Here is an 11,562-nt window from a genome sequence, read left to right as displayed (position 1 = left end):
TGAAATATACATTAATATAAGCATTAAATCATGCAATCGTATATCACTGCATAGTATTTCTGCGAATAAATGAATCACGTTATATCTTTTTGTTTCTTTATTTGCATAGTTTCAAAAACTGTATTATTGTAAAAAAATAAAAAAATTATTTTTTAGGATCTTATTTAATTTTTAAAATGAAATTTTTCAGAAAAAAACCCATTAATACTCTAATAACAAATATTAAACACTTCCATTAATAAATTCCACAATTATCTATACATATACTTCTCTTACACAGCGACAAAAAAAGCCTCATTACAACTCCCCGAATGGCAACGCTAGAAAATCGACCAATGATTGCCGCTAAAAATGTCACATGCCAAATCTAGCTGAGGTGACTCAACAAATATAGCTTTTAAAAACGGAAACTGAAATAACCAGAGAGAGCATTCTCACCAAATGTGATCTCTTCCGAAATTCACCCTATCAGCTGCGGCAATTTCATACTATTAAGCTAGACAGAAGTGAGTAGTCTTTGTCGATAGATCTCTATTTTATTATTTCTTCGAAAGCGCTTTCTTTCACAAATTTATGTATTAAGAATTTATTTGACAATTTTTGATTTATATCACGAATATTTATTTGTTTTATTATTGTTATTAGTTATTCATTGAAAAATGAGTCTCAGTCCTGCTGTTACGCTTTAAGATTTTATACTATAGCACATTTCTAAGAGGTTTAACGAATTACATGTCATTTATTTGAATTCAAATTTATTTTAATGACTTAGTATTTACTAAAAAGATGTAATTTTTTTCCTTTTTTTAAAGTTGTTATATGGATTTGAATGATTGTTTTGAATTCTTAGAATTTTGTGCATTTGCAATGCACCTAAGTTAGTAGAGAGCGAAGCGAGCTTGATTTGCGAAGCAAACCATATAAGATTGCGTAGCAATTTTCGGGGGTTGGCGAGCGTTAGCGTGCAGGAGGCGCAGCCCACTAGTAAATTTTTATATTTCGCAGCCGAAGAACCAACTTTAAAGATATAAGATTGCTACAAATTTTCATATGAAACAAAACAAAAAGCTTTCAATATAATGAGTATAGTTATTTGATTTTTAACAATTAATTATTAGAATTAAGAACTATATTTATAAATTATTTGTAATTATCAACAACGTTAAATGCAGTTGGAAAAAACATTCTTTATCTCGAAAATATTGAAGAAAGTTTCTCTCTCGTATTAAAGTTCTGAGCATAATATAATAAATAATCAATGGGATGGCATCATACCATTGTTTTCTCGTAATAAATAATGAAGCTCACACAAATAAGTAAAATGGACTGTAATAGATTTTATATTTGATCTCATGTTAATTAATAGTCAATATTTCCTGCTCTCACAACATTGTTACTCTCACAATGCGACCCTTCGTCACATTTCATCCTTGAATACTCACAATACTCGCCATATGAGGGCACTACTGAAATAGGGCTTTCCCTTAGATACAGAACAGTATCCATGAGTTATAGATGGGTCTGGCGAACCTGGAAAATAGTTAAACAACATCTCTTGCAACAAAAAAAGAAAGAAACGAACAATTAAAATAAAATAAAATTCTTGCAGCATTTTTTTTTTTTTTTTTTGAAACAGGGTTTAAAATTTTTCTCCCAATGTCTCTGGTTTCATTTCAAAAAATTTCCGATAGAAGGAGCTAAAATATTATATAACTCTTTTTTGCTTTGCCTTTTGATTCAAAGAAGTTTCGTGTTCAATTAACGATACATTGTTCAGGCAAATGGTGGACATTTTGAAAATGTATTAAGATTTTCTTTAATCGATAGATTTTGAAAAGCCTATGGTGTGATTTTCAAATGTTTTTTCTTTAACTTGTAGTTTTACTACTTGCGGTGTTTTACTACAGTGGTATTACTATAGTTTTACTACAGTGGTATTAAAAACTGCATAATGAAGCAGAAAAAATTATGCTCTGTCATATGGATTTGTCATATGGATTTGTCGTAAGAATTATTTTTTCCTCCATTCTCCTGTTATAAGTTTTTAATAGGAATCAGATTTAGGTCATATAACTGTGTTATCATTTAATCATAATTATATATGAATGCACTATATGGATATGTCGATTTATATCAAATGTGAATCAAGTGCAAAATAATCATAAACCTATGCAACATCATTATTATTATCAATTAATTTGTTTTTACTATTTCAATGCCCAATAGTTCAATATTCACTCAGTTTTTCTACAAATTTGTAAAATCAAGTCATCCTACACTATTCAATTAAAAGCATACGTTTTCTCTTCCGATTTCAATAAATTTATTACTTCTTACACAATAAACTATTCAAAAAACAAAACATGGGTGCAAACCTAACAATTTCTTTTAGAAATATTTTTGAGATAGCTTTAACACGTTTGTTCTTACTTAAACTAAATATTATTCAAAGCATTTTGACTTCGAATGGTAAAATCTAGTCTTTGTGTGTTATCGGTGAAGTATTTCATGAGACAGAAATATTCAAAACACAACATATGTGTTTTTCTTAACTAGAATAGGTAAAATTTCTTTCAGCGAAACAATTTCTTGATAGATAACGACTTTCTACTCAATTTTTTTCATATTCTTGAATCTGGTATTAAGTTGAAAAGGAAATTTACTATTATTAAGCTTAGAGCCGAGATGGCTCAGGGGATAGAGGGTTTGTCTTCTAATGAGACGAACCGGGTTCGAATCCCAAGCAATAGTTGGTTGATACGAATTTCGTTGGCTTGCAACGACCACAGTGCTGTCGTAAAATATCCTCCGTGGAAGACGGATCATAGATTAGAGTCCCCTTACCGTCAGGCTAACCATGGGAGGTTCTCGTAGTATTTCTCTCCATGTAACGCAAATGCGGGTTAGCTCCCTCAAAAAGTCCTCCACGAGGGCAAATTTATCCCAATAATCGATCCAGGAGTTCCCCTGTCTTCTGAATTGGGTTCACAATTACAAGGCTATGGAGTTGAATATTAGTAGTCGTAAACCCATAAAATTTAGTCGGCTGTTCAACGACAGTTTTAAAATAAAATAAAATAAAATTATTAAGTTTAGAGAGAAAATAGATGAATCCGCTCGCCCTCCATTATATCATTAAATAATCCTGAGGAAAAAAATATTCGTTTTTAAACGTGAATAAAAAAAATTCAAAAAATGAAGGAGAATGTGATCGTTGTTTAATATTCTTTTCAACATAAATATCATTAAAAAGATTAAAAACGTTTTCAACTGACAAGGAAAGCCTTCATAGAATCAAGTTGTAAGAAGTATTTTTCTTTAATAAAGTCTAACCTTATGCTAAACCTTGTTGAATTAGATAGTAATGAAGAATTATTTGGCGCAATTTTGTCTTCTAAAACGTCTAAAAAATAAAAGTTCGATTAATATGAGTGATAGTGACTAGACACATTATATGGTATAATGTTGAAAAACAATACATTTCAACAATCAAAAATGCCTAACTTTGATTCAAAAAATCATATTATCAAAAAGTGGTTCCTTATGAAGAGATTCATATTAATTAGGTGTATGCAATTTTTCCTTTTAAGACACTGTACAAATATATAGAGTGCCCCAAAATATAGAAATATTAAATTTTCATGTAAATACACCGTGTCTAATGTTCTTATACCTGTGTCTAAATGTTCATGCTTGAAATATTTTCAAAGGATGCATTAAATGATACCAAACTCAAGCCCTAACTTCAACCCTAGAGGTTAGTTTCACAGTTAGATTTTTGGTACAACACGTATTTTTCGAGAGATTTGATCGTATCCATGCTTTTTTGACATCCTGCTTATTTTAGAAACTGAATGGATAAGTTAAAGTGTTAGAATCTTTTCAGTAAACATTTGAGATACATTAATCTCTTTAGAAAAAAATAAAATGTACAAAAGTGTGCTATCCGACCGTACTTAACTTAATATAACAATTTTATGAAGCCTTATTGAATATATTTAGAATATTTGATAGATTTTGCAAAACCTTACTGTTTCTCTTGTCGCAAATCTTCGCGCAATATGACTTTCATAGCGCATGCGCGAAAATTTTCCTAGAAATTGCAATATCGTTAAAGAGTGAAAAGATCAACGTTATAGTTAACATAAGACAAATACTGTGCAAAATTTCTCAATAATTTGGATCTCTATTTCCTAATATATTCTTTTATTTTACGTTTTATTTTTTATTATTGTCGTTTTTCTCTGTTGCCTCATCAAATACCTCAGAATAATCAATCATGATTAACCAGTACTAAAACTAAATCTAACAAACTTACTTTTGAAAAAAGAAACACGTTTGTTATTTTAGGATAAATTTTCGCAATTCATAAACAAAAAATATTCGCCGCGTCAGAACAATTTCTTCAATTAATTTTAATACTATTTAAATTTATACATAGATACCGAAGAAATGTTTAAGAAAAAAATTTACAGGCACTCTTTCAAAATTCAAATATAACATTCAAATTTTATTGCTTTAAGCATGACTTTGATAAAAGATCAATCATTCGAAATGATGAATTAACGATAAAAAAGATTTTTCCCTTAGAATATATATCAGTTCATATGCTAAAATACTAAACTGCATTCCCGTAAAGTTTCAAAAAATTCTTTTAATTTACTACAAGTTCAGAAATATCTTTTATTTATGAGGGAAATATCTAACATAGAATAACTGCCTCTAAACTAAATTCATAATAATACTTTGTACGAAATAGTTGCAGATTACTATATAGCGTCAAACTCACTCGCCGTTTCAAAAAAAATGAGATGGAATGTTACAATAAGAATTTTAAGTTTATTTGCGTCGGTTATACCTCCATTAACTTCTAGACTAAGTATAGAGGGTAAGCAAGTGTTTCTTATTTACGAAATGTTTCAAGAATATAAAATGCTTCATATTTGGAAAAATTTTGAAAGTATATGAAATCTTTAATTGATATTATGTTAATAATATTTAGTCTGTGTTATGCAGAATTTCAATGTTCTTAAATTTTGTTGAAACACAAAATTTTAAATACGATATACCGTGCAAAGGAAACAGTCCCTAAAGTTTCGTGGTACGTTGACTTTCAAAAGTTTAGCTCAGAAATTGACTCAAACTTAGTTGAAACTTTCAAAGAGAAATATAATCCTTTCCAGCTCTCAGGAAAATAGTTCAAACCTACAGTCTAATTTGACTTGGGCTAAATGTTAATTCTTCAATATTACTTAATAATTAAGAAATTCTTCAACTTTATCAAACATTGATAACCGTATAGTGTGCGTTTTTTAATTCAATTAAGTGAAAGCAACTCATGAATTTTTTAGGCAGACAACAGTCCAGTTTTGCAAGATCAAAACCCAAGACAGGACATAATTATTTTCTTCTTTATCAACTTTTTTTCACTGCCAATTACACTAATGCGAGAATTAGCTGACTGTTTACCATTCTATTTGGATGCCTGGTATACTATTATCTTGAATTTGATTCAACGAAAGATCGTACTACCATATTAAAGCTTGAGATTGACGCCAGATTAAAAAAAGAACTCTAAAAATCATTTTAAATTTCACAAATAATGGCAGGTATCAAATGTAATGAAAGGTGGATATAGTTGTAACATCAGGAATTATAAGTGGAATAAAATAGCTAATAAGTTATGAATGATATAACTAGATAGCCATCAGTTAGTTTAGATTTTGAAGACACTAGACTTTTGTGACTTCATTACTGATTTCACTGTGAACTTTAATTCATTGATTAATCAATGTAAGTTGAACAGTGTAAAATTTTAAAAACGGCATAGTTGCATAATCCTATTACATACATACCAAATATCTGATACATCGATCCCCTTTTACATACTCTAAATAAGTTTCTAACAAAATTCAATTATTTTAAAATCTCAACAATTTTATGCTTTGAAACAACTTTGGCGAATCCAAAAGCAATGGCATTAATTTTCTACGACACATTTAGTTAATAAATCTACCTTTCAGCGAGACCAGTTTTTTTTCGAAAACATGCTTAAGTGGGCTAAAACACTGTATTTATTTATTGGAAATAAAATTATAATTTTCAGTTATTTCTCTCTTGTCTTTTCTTTTTAAAGAACTAGTTTAAAGAAATATTAAAATGATGTAACCTTTAAATTTTAAAACATTTATAAATATTTTGATGTTTTTTAATTTTATGCAAAGTTTGGACAATACTGCGTGATAAGAAAAGAAAAACAATAGAAATCGAAAAAAAGTTATATACTTGCACTTTAATTTAAGAGTCTTTATTACGAATGGCTTATAAATCAAGTGAATGATGTCCAATGAAAATCCCAAATCCTTACCCTACACGGCGCCAAGTCTTCATAAAATTTAATTTTACGGTTAAGAATAAATCTATTGAAAGAAAATGTAGTTTTGAAGTGATAGAATAAATTTATTCAATAATTTATATTTTTTGCACGGGGAAAATTATTTCGTTTTGAACAGTATGGCCGAGAAAACAAATTATCGTGTATCATAATTAAAGTTGAGTCAAATATTGGCTAAATTGCTATTTAACCAAAATTTTTCTTCAATTAATGAGTTTTTGCGGCACAAAGCAACCTAATTACGCTGAAGTTAAACATCATAACTGCAGTTGGCTTATACAATTCAACCTAGGAATTTTCAATAATGTAAAACTGTTATGTTAGAGTTGCCTAAAACGTACCTTTCTTTCACATTTAAATTTCTGTCAGTCAAAAATCACTAACAATTACATTTGAAATATTTTAATATTGAAATACAGTTATTCAGTTTCTTATATTTTTTGGTGATGATAATTTACGCTATAAGTACAGAAAATTAATTATTTTCGCGATATTTAGAAAATCAGTTGCCTACTTCGTACCACCTGTTCCCTAAATCGTACAAATCTCAATTATTGATTATTAAGTGAATAGGTAGAACATGTATAACCCAAAAACAATTGATTAAAATCATAATAAGTTATATATTAAAATTTTTGACTGTTACAAGTATAGTAACTGCAATAATAATCCTTTAAAATGTTACTGGACCATGATGCTACATTTTGCGAAATTCAAGCAGGTCTTAATTGCTGCTTATTTAGATTACATCATTTAGGGATCTATAGCCAACTTTCTTCTCATTAGGTTATAGAAAAGGGGAAATTGTTCGATTAAAGCCTTCAACATTGAAGTTACAGCCTAATTAAATCACATTACTAACCAATAATTCCTGGTGCATTATTTAGCTAACCAAAGGGCTCATACTTGCGATGTTTTTCATCACTTTTTTCACCCAATGAATAAGGAAAATTAATCTGTTAAGGATATTAAAACATTGGATTTATTGAAATAGTTTCGCTTCTTTCCATTTGATTTACAGATTGATTGGCGTTTTCGTCTGTCAAAAAATCAGTTAAATTAAAGAAAAGCGAACCAGGATAGTTTAGTCTTTTTTTGCAAAGTACTCAATTACCGTAGTCTTATTATAAGCCTCATTTACGAGATTAGAAATCACGTATTAAATGCAAGCTAGTCCAGCAGAAATAGTTCCCAGGAAACCATTGCATAAATGCATGTGAAAAAAATAATTTCAAAAATTCCATAGTGTATTTTTTCCTATGTTGTTTCTGTTTTGTTATTATGGTCTTCCTATGTTGTTTCTATTATCAAAATATGAAATCATACAAAGTTTTAGTTTACTGATATTTTAACCCCCACTTATCGTGATTTACTGATTTAGTCAATAAGTCATATCATTTTCATACACACTAAAATCAGGACAAAGAATGTTTTTAAATCAAAAACAGTCTTTATACAGAGAAGACCTAAATATAGTAAGTAGTAACTAACAAACTTGATACTAATCTAGATAGTATATTTTGCATTTAATTAAATAAAATTTTGTTACAATCATCCTTAACTTAATTCAGTATTTATTTTTCAATTTAGATTTTTTTCGGGGTTAAATCTTGCAATAAATGACCTATCTTCAGAGACTTCTGTATCGTTTTTTTAAGGGAAAGTTATTTTGGCGAGTTTTAAATTTGGGGAACTAGTACTTTGTGAATTGTTTCTCTTTCCACATTTTGACTCATTTCATATGTGGGAGAAAGCATAACTGCTAAGTACTCAGAATATGTTTAATATTTTTCTTTAGTGTTTAAAGTGGTATTTAGAAAGCAATATTAGTTCAGTAGTTGTAGTTTTCTATTTGCGTCAGACTAGAACTACACGATGGGCTTTTGGCGACGGTGTGGAAAACATCCCTGAGAATGATCCGAAGACATACCATCGCAATTTTGTTCTTCTGCAAAGGTGAGGGCTCCTCCACTTTGGTAGCCCGATGACCTGCACGCGAAGTCGGGCACTTTACTTAAATCTTTGGTCCCTGCGTAGGCTGATTAAAATGGTCACCCACCTGCTTACTGACACTAATCCTTGACTTCGGTTTTCAGCTGGGAATCTGATTTACGATCAGTCGACTGAAGAGCCAATATGATTTCATGTTTTTTTTAACTAGCTAGCACCTGGACCATCTAACCATCAGTTATTTATATGTATGATATGATAAAAATAATCTTCTTCAATCACATTTATTTGACAAAACCTAAGCACCTTGACATTACCAGAAAAAATCATCCTGCAACTACGAAAAGGTTGGCAGTTACAGTATAAATGAAAAAGGAAAAATATATTATTTATAAGGATATTGTCTATTTTCGTTTATAATAGAAAACTTTTTTAACACTTGCGAGGGTCAAAGCATGATCTACAGAGATAAAAATAGATAATAATATTTCAGTAATTATAACAACATGACAGCAGTCCACTAGGTACTTTCGAAAAACGTTTGTTTTAACGGATTTTAGAGATCAACGTACTTCAATGGTCAAACGTTTGTTCAATTGCTTTCAACAATTGGGTATAATATAAAAAAAAACACAACTACTTCCACTTAGTAGGAATAACATTTACCATGACGCAATGCTAAATTCTATGCCACTATCCACATAAATCAATTATTAATCAAAAATCGAATATCAATTACTTTTCTTTATAATGCAATAAAATCTGGCGAGCAGCTATTTAAACGATCAAACACTTCGTTTGTTTATTTGTGGCTCGAAGTTAGGCTCGCAGAAAATGCCGTTCATGGGTTAAATTTAGTAGGATTAACACAACCTGTGACGTAGGCTATTGTATACCCAATTGCTTTTTGATCTCAGCCATTTTAAATTCCACTATCTTTTTCTTTCATAACTCCAACGTTTCGTGCGATTTAGAAACTATTGCCGTAACTTCTTAAATATCAGGTATCTAACTATAACTAGAGAAAAAATCATGAGTTTCTCCCATAAACTTATCTGAAGATAAGTATTAATATAAACTTATCTTCGGTTGTCTGATGTTGACAACGGCGGGAAAGTACCTGACATTTCTACATTACTACAACATGGCATAGATGTAGTGACAAACCATTAACCATGAAATTGTCCAAAGATGGATGTACTCTCACTATCAATTTAGTTACCACAAAGAAATGTTTTGCAACAGTATAGCTTTAGGTAAAATAAACTTATCTTATTTATGATACAATATTTTTTGTTATTTAAGAAAGAAGAAATACTGAAGCGTACTTGGATGCAATATTTTTCTATTCTCAAAAATAATGTGTTTAATCTTTGTACTAACTTTACTTGCCTTACTTTTTTTTTTATTTACAATTTCTTCCCTTCGAAAATACCAGCCAATCTTTGTAATATTCTCAAAATATTTGGAGTCAAATAGCACATATATTGTGAGGAAAATTGATATATATTACATTTTTTTTTCTGTTTATTTTGCATTGATAATAAATTTTTCGAAAGACTCGATAAGTTCAACTACTGATCTATAAAAGCATTCGCACGAAAAGCAATGGTAATTAATTTCTAAATTGAAGTTTTGTCACTTTTTATTAAATATTTGATTATTTCTTTTCCTCACAGTACATCAAACTTTTGTGTTCTGCAGGATGGCTTACATGGTAAAGTTCAATAAAAGTTAAACAATTAATAATTCTCGACCTAATTATTGCAAGGTAATTTTGTTTTTATCCCACCGCGCCTTCTGTACACTTTTCCGTACACTTTTTTGATAGCAAGTTTCTCAGTTTTATAGTTCCCATGCAGCAAGACAAGATTTAACGTAAAGGTGAACATCCAAAAAAGCTGCGGTAATGCACTGTTAGAATTTTCATTCTAAAATTATGGTAAAATAACAGGCAGCAGTCTGTCCATCCAATTAACCGTAAAGTTTACGGCAGGAAAAGAGCATTTTTTGCCTTTACGGTATTCAAACCGTTTACAACTAGTAGGGCTAAAAAACCATGAATGCAAAACTGAGCGATTTTTAACCATTTACAAGTAGCATGGTTTCAAAATCGTGGAAAAGAAAATTTACTGCACGTTGGAAATAGTTTAGCAGTTTTATGGGGCTGCCATCTATGCGTGAAAGATAGTATCGTATTCTAATGGCCTAGATTGAAAAATTGGGAAGTGCAGGAAACTCTTTACGTGTTAAAGGGAATGGAATAGTATAGTGTCTACTCTGGAACTCGAACCTCCGCTAAGTGGCTTCACTAGGTAGGGTCTAGTTGGTGCGATAAAATTCTGGTTGCTTAGCAATATTAGGTGAAAGTAGTTAACAATCTGCTTTTCTCACGGTTAATAGATTGAATTTAAGTAATTTGTCATTTAACAATTTTTTCGGAAGAATTTCTAGCAGTGAGCATGTCATAATTTTTAAATTTACATAGATGAAAAATAATCTCTATCTAAGAAGAATTTTTTTCTCTATTTTTACTTCAAGTACTGATTTCAAATTTTATTGCTTTTTTTAAAAAAAACTATCATTGAAATTAAGAAAAGCCAGTGACTTAAGAAGTAAAATTCCTGTTTCGATAGAAAAATCTTTATGCTAAAAGTTTTATGAGAATAATTGTGCTATATTTATCATGATATATGCATCTTTTGAATAAATAGAAAAGACCGATTCCAATTACGGTTAAAATGTATTTTTCTTTTAAATTTTATTTTAATTACTTATTTCAGATTTTATATCTCATTTTACATAATCATTAAAATGAAAAGAAACAGAAGGCAGCAACCTAGGAGACAAAGTATGAGTATCGTATCGCTATTCATTATGTTAAAACCTAATTTTTATGTTGCATTTGTAATGATTTATGCATATTTTTAATATGAAAAAACTCTCCAGCTATAGTGAAATAAATATATTTCCATTAAATTTTGATTAATACTTTATTTTCCTTAATTTTATATCACTTTTTTTTAATTATTATTATATAAAATGAAGAGAAATAGAAGTCAGTGACTTTATAAAATATAAATATAGATATAAAATTATTTATTTAATTTTCAGTATAAACAGCAGATAATCCTAAACAAACCTTTCTTGTCTTATCATTGACAAAAGTAAGTTTTAATCTCGAATCTTATCAATTTTTGATACAATAGAAAGTGTCA

This window comes from Parasteatoda tepidariorum, chromosome 6, assembly GCF_043381705.1.
Source record: "Parasteatoda tepidariorum isolate YZ-2023 chromosome 6, CAS_Ptep_4.0, whole genome shotgun sequence".
Classification (NCBI taxonomy): domain Eukaryota; kingdom Metazoa; phylum Arthropoda; class Arachnida; order Araneae; family Theridiidae; genus Parasteatoda; species Parasteatoda tepidariorum.
The sequence above is the reverse complement of the archived record's forward strand: the minus strand, read 5'-3'. Positions refer to the sequence as shown.